At 55.1% G+C, this 9,339-nt stretch overlaps 1 long non-coding RNA gene across 1 annotated transcript; it reads right to left on the bottom strand.

Annotated features, from left to right (window-relative positions):
* Positions 1-763: 763 nt before the first annotated feature.
* On the bottom strand, positions 764-8,707 carry LOC150020384 (uncharacterized). Its single transcript, XR_016509357.1, has 4 exons — positions 8,599-8,707; positions 7,071-7,229; positions 6,707-6,787; positions 764-1,328 (listed from the first exon to the last, which is right to left on the bottom strand). It is a non-coding gene; the product is annotated as an uncharacterized LOC150020384 (long non-coding RNA).
* Positions 8,708-9,339: the final 632 nt, after the last annotated feature.

Raw genomic sequence — 9,339 nt, 5'->3', positions numbered from 1 at the left:
GCAGTGCCGTCCGCGCCGCAGCCGCACCTCTCCCCTCCCCTGACCTTTCTCCCAGGGCCCAGACCTGCCCTCCCGCGCTTGTCCACCCGGCTGGTGGGTCCCACTCCAGGGGACCCGCAGCTGACTCACGCAGCCATGCCCCTTCGCCCGCCGCTGTTGATGTCACCACGCCCTCCTGTCTGCTGAGCCGGAGTCCTCATGCCTGGCTCTGTCAATCAGCCTCAGAAAGGACCTTGCAGGCAGCCTCTGCACGCAGACAGCCGGCAGCTGTGCAACCTCCAGCAAGTCACTTCCTCTCTCTGATCTGGCCTCCAGGGCTCTGAAATATCAGGTTGGTCAGAAAGTCTATTGCGTTTTTTCCATAAAATAAAATACATTTTTCATTTTCACCAATACCTTGATTGATTTGGGTACTCTGAGTATGCCGGCTGTCTCCTGCTATTGGCTTCTAGTGGGGAGAGGCCAGGGGGGCTGCTAAACACCTTCCAGTGCATAAGGCAGCCCCACAGCAAGGAATTATTTGGCCAAAATGTCAAAAGTACCAAGATACTTCACAAACCACTTTTGACACGTTTGACCAGTCACCGCACCGTCTCCATACACAACACAAAACTTTTTGTGTTTCTGTTGCTTTTTTTACCTTTCTTGAAATGATAAAGTATAATACACCGAAAATGTTACGTATCTTCTTCTGTCTTCAGTATTAAAATGGCTGCACAAAAATTCACCAGTTTTGATAAGCTTTTTTTTAATGCACGCTGATGTGACAGCTGTCATAGTTCAATCTAAGAAAATTGTTCTGAATGAAGTTAAAGACAATAAGCACTACTAGAGCCGTCACATGGAAAAAAGTGTAACCGGCTCTTTGGCCAACCCAATAGCAACAACCGGAGCTCCCCTCCTGGTCTGGCTGCCCGGGATATAACGCCCCTTCCGATGTTCAGGGAACCCTCCCACCTGGTGAAACTGCTGGGAAGCGAGGCAGACGTCCCTCAAGAGGAGCTAAAGGCTGTACCCCGGCCAGACCTCTCCGCCTCAGCCCTGATGGCTTGTCACTATTAATGACACGAAACTACGTGTGAGGCTTTGTCCGCACTGCTTTTCCCCGCCATACCCGGGAGGACCCTGCATCCGGGCGACTGGCACGCAAAGGGCTTAGACGTGATTTCTAACCAAGGTATTAACGTGTGAGCATAGTCTGCCAGCAGCTGGGAGCAGCTGTTCCATTCAGGTGACATTTGAGGTCCTGGAGCAGGTGAGCTGGAAGGTAGTCGTCCCCTCTTCTCCATCCCGTGGGGTCCCCCCAGCACTGGGCCAGGAGGAAGGGCCTGGAGGAGAGAACACCATTCAGAGAAGAAGGTCCCATGACTGAGAACCCAGGCTGGACCCAGATTCTCTCCTTTGTCCCCACATCTGGGACCAGACAGGTTCTCTCTGGTGCACAGCACGGGGCAGGCCCCAGCCAGGCAAGGATGACAGGAAAGTGGCCCTTTTCCTCCCACCACTCAGGGCGCAGGCTCTTCTAAGGGCACTGTGTGTGTGAGTCACGTCTCACCTGTGCTCATGGGCCAGCACTGTGCTGCCTGGCAGGGACCCAGATGAATCGGACACAGAACCCTTGGGGCCGCACATGCTGTCTGCCGGGGACTGCGTGGGCATGAATGTGATAGCGCCCCAAAAGAAGGGAGGCACGCTGGCCTCACGTACCCCCACCAGGGCGGCTATGGAACGCACCCCACACCCAGTGGCTTACACAGCGGAAACTCGTCGTCCCCAGCAGTGAGGGCTGAAAGTCTGAAACCGAGGTGTCCGCAGGAGGGGCTTCTCCCCGGCCCTGCCAGTTTCTGTCAGACGCTGTCCTTGGTGTTCTGCAGCTGTAGATGCACCCGTCCAACCTCTGCTTCCTTGTCACTCAGCCATCTTTCCTATTTCTCTCTTTTTTCTTAAAGGACACCTGCCCTATTGGACCAGAGCCCACCCTACTCCAGGATGATCTCATCTTAACTAATGACACCTGCAAAGACCCTGCTCCCAGATAAGATCACCAAGGTGCTCGGGGTTGACTTCAGCACACCTGTTTGGGAGGGAGGTAGTTAACCCATAACACTCACCATGTTCTTGGTCTTGCATTACACACACTATCGCATTTAATCCTCTGAAGCACAGGTGAGGAAACTAAGGCTCAGAGGATTAAAGTGATCTCCGCAAGTTCGCAGTTCAGCTGGCATGTGCTCGGGCCAGGAACCAAACCCAGGTCTCTGTCCACCCCAGACCTACTTCTCTGCCCCGCATCCTCCTCTGCATTCTTTTGGCAAAACTTTTCTGAGCGCCAGCGCCATCTGGACTCCCGGTAGACATTGGTGAGCAAAACGAGCGGGCTCCATGGAACCTACAGTCTAAGTAAGACTGACTATAAAAACTGTTAAGTGGATCATTACTACTGGTGGTAAATGCCATAGGAAGAAAAAAACAGGAGGAATCTGCTCCACTCTAGTATCAGCAAACTGATTCGCTGAGGAAATGACCTTCAGGTTGAAGAATGAGAAGAACTCAGTTTTTCATGATCAGGAATGGGGGATAAGCTGAGAGGCATGTTCAGGCAGAGGAGTAGCATGTGCAAAGGTCCAGAGGCAGGAAAGGTCATAGTGCACTGAGAAACCAAAAGCAGTTTGGCATGGCTAGAGAATTCCAGCTACCGTTGAGATGGGTTGTGTGTGTGTGTGTGTGTGTGTGTGTGTGTGTGTGTGAACAGAGTGCAGATCAAGCCAGGCCTTGTAGGCTATGACAGGGAGTTTGGAATTTATTTATAACACAGAAGGGAAATGCAAATCCATGGCCAATATGCCGTGGAATAATTTCTTGACCTATTCAACCGGTTTGGATTGAGGTCATGTAATGAGTTCTTGGCTCTGGAGGCGTTTGCCTTCCGAGTTCTTGGGTGCCAGGTCAGATCTCATTCAGAAAGTCCAGGAGTCAGCCCCTGAATGCCTGAGGAGCAGTGCCCGGGAGAAGGGATCTGGGTTCTGGGTCTCAATTGCTGTGTGATCCTGAGGGGGTTATGCCTCCTCTTGAGGCTCCTACCTCGCCCCCTGCACAGCACCCATGTTGGGTGTACTGTCAGAAGCTCTGAGGGAGACAGAAGGAGGAAGATCTCTTTGGTGGCCCTGTGTCCTGGACTTCTAACTATCTCAGACTGTGTGAAGTTGCAAGTTGATACAATGTCAAGAGGCGGACTCTGGCTGAAGCCGTCTGACGCTGCATGGCCGCTGAGTCTCAGCTTCCTCACCTGTAGAAGAGGGTCAGTGATACCTGCCCGGCCTAGGGAATGAGCACTTAGGACCCCTGCTGCACCTGGAATTGCCCTCCGGGAAGCTTATACATATTTACAACGTTAGCAGTGGGTGCTTGTACTGAGCACCTACTGTACGCAGGTGCTGTGCTAAGAACTTTTACCTGTATTATGTGTTGCAACCTCACCTACCGCCCCACACGCCCCCATTTTACAGGCGAACTGACTTGTTCGAGGTCACTGGGCTTAGAACCGGGACCCAGGTCATCCTCTCTCCTTTCAGCACTCATTAAACAGCTGCAGGTATTCCAAGATGGGACGCAGCCTCTCAGGGGTGGCGAGCCGCTGTATGTGGAGGGTTTGCACATGGACTGACCACTTAGCTGAGAGCCTTTAGCGGGTGTGGAAGCTCCTGGGACGGTCTGGGCAGCTCTCCAAGGGTCTCGCCAACCCTGCCGGTTTGGGGTTACAGGATTGTAGGGAGGCTGAGGAGTGCGTTTCATTTGTTAAGCCACATTCTGGGGAGGAGGCGGGGAGGGTGTAGTAAGAGCTGCAGCCTGGAGGCCAGACTGCCAATCCCTTTGGGAAACATCCCAGGGGCCTGCAAGTTCCTGAAGCCACACAGGCTATTGTTGAGTCTCCCGGCTGTGCCAGGCGACTGCGGAAACCCAGTAAAAAGGGCGTCTGTCAAGGGCCTTGGCCGGTTCCCGCACGTGCAATTACACAGCGACGCTCCCCCGCCTCGATCTAACTGGAGTTCAGTTTGCGTTACTGCTGGCGTTCGGAGGAGCGGCTCCTCCACTGGTCAGGGGCACAGCCTTGGGCCACGTCCCTGCCCCTCTCCGAGCCATGGCTTTCTTACCTGCAAAATGGGTGTGAGGATGATAGTCTCCCCTGCTAGGCTGTTGTGAGTTTGGAGAGAGATGGATAATCTATGTCAGTGAAATGCTTGCTCACCGTCCGGCACAGAAACTGAGCCGTAAGGAGGTGATGTTTCCCGGGGCTTGCGTGCGGGAAGCTTTGCTCGGCTGTAAGAGACTTTCCTTGGAGAGAGGGGGCCGGTAGCGTCTATGAGAAATGCCTTCAGAAAGGCGCTGACATGTTCACACAGGAAGGAGGGTGACGTTGGCTGGGTGCCGTGCCTTGTAACTTCCCCTTTTCTTTTCCCACCAGACGTTCGGTAAAACGTGTGAGTTGGACAAAGCTTTTGGAATCAGATTTGACTTCTTCGGCAGGGCATGGAAAGTGGGCTTCTACCCTTCTCCCCCTTGGTCTCATCTCAGCTGTCAGAGTGGTGTGATTACTGACCACATCAGGTGACGGCACCCTCCTTCCCCCAACCCACCGGCGGTTTCCCTGGGCATGCAGTGAAGGTCAAAGTCCCTCTCTCATGCCCCCTCCCCCACCGGCTGCCAACCTGCTTCCACATCCCCCAGCAGCTGTGCAGCAGCCACATTGGCTTTTGGCTGTTCCCCAAATCTGTCCCGTGAGCCCCGGGGCCTTTGCACTTGCTACCCCTTGACCTGCGAGGCCCTTCTCCCTTCTCCTGTGAGCCTGGGTCAGAAGTTATGTGGATTCGTTTCCTGTGGCTGCTGTAACTAATAACCACAAATTAGTGGCTCAGAACAACAGAAGTTCTTTCTTCCGGAGACTAGAAATCAAGGTATCATCAGAACCACGCTCCCTGCACAGGCCCTAAGAGACAATCCTGTCTCTCCCACTTCTGGGGGATCCAGACCGTCCTTGGCTAGTGGCCGCATCACTCCTGTCTCTGACTTGGTGGTCACTGGGCCTTCCCTGGGTGTCTGTCTCCTTTTTCTGCCTCTTGTCATTGGCTTTGGAGCCCACCTGGGTAATCGCGGGTGACCTCATCTTGAGACCCTTTGCTTAATTACATCTGCAGATGAGAGAGACTCTGGGTCCCTCGGAGTGGATGAAGAAACTACTCAGACACTCTCCATCTGAGGAAGGAAGGGAGGGGGTTTCTCTAGTGGAAAATCACCCTCCCTCCCCGTTTCTTTATTAGCCAGGGTTTGTATCCACTTTCCATATGCGGAAGTACTTAAGGAAAATATGCAGCCCTTCCCCAAATGGTAGGGAGTGAAAGGGAAATGCAGATCGATACAGGGTTGAAACATCCAGGTATTTTACACAAGGTCAAAAGCATTTCCTCTTAATCATTCTGTTCTTCACATTTTACTGACAGCCCTGGCTGGTTTAGCTCAGTGGATTGAGCGTCGGCCTGCGAGCTAAGTGTCGCTGGTTCGATCTTCCAGTCAGGGTACATCAGAGAAGGAAAACTCTGACTCCAAAAAACCTCCGCTGCCTTGCGGCATACCTCTTCAGGGGAAAGGCTAAGGGAGTAAACCCCGACAGAAAATCCGGAGCCGGAGTCCCTAAGGCGGTTTGACGTTGTAGTCAACACCGGCAACTCCTGCGGCGCACCTGAACCCAAGCTGTATCGACTCCGTCTTTCCCTTGGACCCTTCAGCTGCGAAGAGAGGGGGGGTCTGCTGCATGGGCAACAGCAGACCCTCCATATTACCCTGCCCAGGCTCTGTAGCTTCAGCGTCATCGCATGATGTCGATTCAACACGGGAGGAGACAGATACCATGTCACTCCCGAGTCGGACTGCACAGCCATTCTCGGCGGTGCAGATAGACTCTTAAGAAGCTACACCATCGTCTCTCGAGACGGACGGCTGCCGACGACTGACAAGGATTTGAGGCTTTACAGAGAAAAACAGAGCGGGTTCCCTTTTCCTTAAAAGCCACTTTGGATTTCTATTGTATCTTTAAAAGCCCCCAGAGGGTGGGACTCAGAGCAGGCCTGGGAGACGACCTGCCGACCTGCCGGCTAAGGGCCCAGCTGGGGGCGGCTTCTCACAGAGGTCAGTCTGTCTGCTTCCCGCATCTTCCCACGTCTGTCTGTCCCCCACATGCAGAGACCCTTTTGTTTCAAATAAGGTCCCAGTCACCGGACATATCTGTTGGGGAACACCATTCAACCCACTACATTATGTTCCTAAAAATCTTCCATGGTCATGAAGTAGCGCAGCCCCGCAGCCCTGCCCCGTGTTACCTGGTTTCTCTCCGTAGCCCCTCCTCACGTGCCCCCTGTGTGTTTATTTGTCTCGGGCCCTTCTCCCTGCAACACTCCCAGGGGGCAGGCAGGCCTCTGTCCGCCCTGTGCTCTGCTGCACCCTGCGCCCCAGAGCAGGGCCTCCCACACAGCAGGTGCTCGCAGGATATCTCCCCGAATGAATAAAGGCCAGGAGATGCCGGAGACCTCAAGGGCAGGGCTGTCCTAACAGCTCCTGATGCTAAGGCATTCCCACGGAAACTGATTAAAGTGGGTATTAGACGTATGTTCATGTGCCACAATCATGCCGTAATGTGGTGGCAGCGCGTACGTACCCTCAGTCGGCAGCGAGCGTCTTCCGGGAAGAAGTGACTGTACGTGAGAAGACGCCTCAGGGACAGCTGATGGCACAGAGCCTGCCGCAGAGTAAGGCACCAGTCAAGGTGGGGGGCTGCTTCTTAGGGCCTCTGCTTCCCGCTCGGAATAGCTGGGCTGGGCAGCTGCTCCCTGAGCCCCCTTCAGTTCAGGCTGGGGGACCTTGGTGGCAGGAATGTCATCTGCCCCACCTCACCTGACCAGAGGTGTCTTCTTCCCTGACTCCCCAGGGCCTGGGGCACCCGCCATCGCCCAGTGGCACCCCTCGGGGGTAAATGGAGAGGACCTGGGGCCGCTGCTAAGTCAAGCAGGAATTCCACTTACTCTTGGCCACCACTTCCAGGAGCAGAAAGAAGGTCCCCCGAAGTGGGGCAGCCAGGATGGCATGCCTCCGATGAGGGCCGGGGGGAGTGGAGGTGGTCAAGGCTTTGGGATGGGCGGGTTCTCCATGTGGATCCTGGGGTCTCAGAAGCGGAGTCTCTACTAAGAGGGGAGGGCAGCCAATGTAGGTGAAGGGGCTGCGCCAGGACCTGAAAGGAGCCAATCCACGCTTCACTGTCCACTCACTTTGTACACCGACTGGAAGGGGCGAGAAAGGAGTCCCCTGCCCCTGAGCCCCTCCTGTGTCCCTACATCAGCTCAATTCGCACTCCAGAGTGCTCACAAAAGTAACACCTCTTGCAAGGTGGCATTATTCCGCCCCACCGTTGCGTGAATGGGGAACGGAGGTTCAGAGCCATGTGCCTTACTGGGGCCCCCCGGCTACCTGCCTGGCTCCAAAGCCCTTGGACCCCGGCCTCGGTCGCAGGCCCACGGGCCTCTACAGTGCAGGTCCTAAGCCTGGCACACTTCCCAGCTCTGAGAAACTCCATCCTCCCAAATCCAGCTCCCTGTCCTTTGGCCCAGAAAAATCTCTGCGCCCCTCTCCCGCCCCGCAACTGTACTGGGATCTGTCTGTCTTCCCACAAGACAGAGCCCCTTCTCTCTCCCCCCTCCAGCTCAGCTGCACTGTCTGCTCAGTAAGGCCTCAAGACCTGCCCCAAATGCCACACCTCCAGGATGCCTTCCCCTTCGCCAGACCCTGAGCTGGCCCCGCTCCTGAAAGCCCCCATCCCATCACCCATCTTTCTTCATAGGATCTATTCCTGTTTATTCACTTGTCTATTGTGTGTTCCCCCTAAAGGATGTCAGTCCCACGTTAGGGACCTGACCCAGAACTGAGCTTGGGGCATGGTAGGTGCTTGGGGGAGAAGGCAGCTCCGGGCCCCAGCAAGGACCGAAGGGCAGAGAAGGGCACGAAAGGACATCCCATCTCAGCCCTCCCTAGACCGAAGAGCTGGAGGGACCTGGATGTCCCCACAGAACTGGAGACGCAGAGTCCAGAGAGGATGAGCATGTGCCCAAGCTCACACAGCAGAAGCTGCTTGGCACCTCCTTTCCTCCCTCCCTCTCGTCTCTCCCAGGTTGCCTGTTCAGCTCTCTCTCTGGAAACCCCCTTCTCCTGCTGACTTTTATCCACTCAACAGACACATAGTAGGGGGGTTGTGGCTGAGTCCTGACTCATCCTCCCAGCAGAGAGACCCGGGCAAAGTGGGGTCATTTCTTTTAAAAATGTTTTAATGGTAGTCAAATCTACATAACATAAAACGTGCCACCCTAACCATTTCTGAGTGTGCAGTTCAGGGCATTAAACAGGTTCATAACGTTGCGCAACCGTCCCCCACCCCCACCCCCAGAATTCTTCATCTTTCCCAACTGACACTGTCCCCATTAAACATTAACTGCCCATCCCCCGCCCCCAGCCCTCGGCAATTCTACTTTCTATTTCTATGTATCTGCCTACTGTAGGTACCTCATACAAGGGAAACCGGACGGAGTTTGTCCTTTTGTGACGGCTCATTCCACTCAGCAGTGTCCTCGAGGTCCGTCCATGTTGGGGCAGACGTCAGAACTGTCTCCCTTTCGAGGGCCGCATGGCATCCCACTGGCCGGCCGGACTGCGTTTTGTTTACCCACTCGCCCGTCGTTAACACGTGTGTGGCTTCCACCTGCTGGCCCTGTGAGTCCTGCTACCACGGACTGTCTTTCCGAGTCTCATCCCTCATTTGTGATTGGTGTCCCGTCTTCATATTTGAAACGAACCCGTTCTCCTCCCCCAGGCGGAACAAGCCACAGAGAGCTGGTGAGCAGGGGCGCGGTGGCGTCCGGGGCACTTCTGTGGGGCTCGCTTGTTTTCACGCATCACATCCTCACAACCCTACGAGGGGGTGCCAGTGCTCTCCCGTGTCTGGAAGCGGAGAGAAACAGTGACCTTGCCCAAGGTCACACAGCCAGGAAGTGGCGGAGCAGGAAGGCAAGCTTGAGGCTGATGCCAAGCCCAGCTCCCTCAGCGCCGTGTTCTCCCAGGAGGACGGGCCTTCTCCCACTCCCAGTCCCCAGGGCAGTGTGCTTGGGAATTCACCAGGGTCTGTTCTCATGACACGCCCCCCCGCCACCGCCACCTTGTCTCTGGCATTCCCCGTGGTGGGGAGCAGGCCGCAGAAGGGGACGCTTCCTGTTGTCCTGGGGAGGAAGATGGAGGACGATACTCAAA

The sequence above is a fragment of the Furipterus horrens genome, unplaced genomic scaffold (genome assembly GCF_987537825.1).
Source record: "Furipterus horrens unplaced genomic scaffold, mFurHor1.1.pri manual_scaffold_2, whole genome shotgun sequence".
Taxonomy (NCBI): Eukaryota; Metazoa; Chordata; class Mammalia; order Chiroptera; family Furipteridae; genus Furipterus; species Furipterus horrens.
The sequence above is the reverse complement of the archived record's forward strand: the minus strand, read 5'-3'. Positions and strand labels throughout refer to the sequence as shown.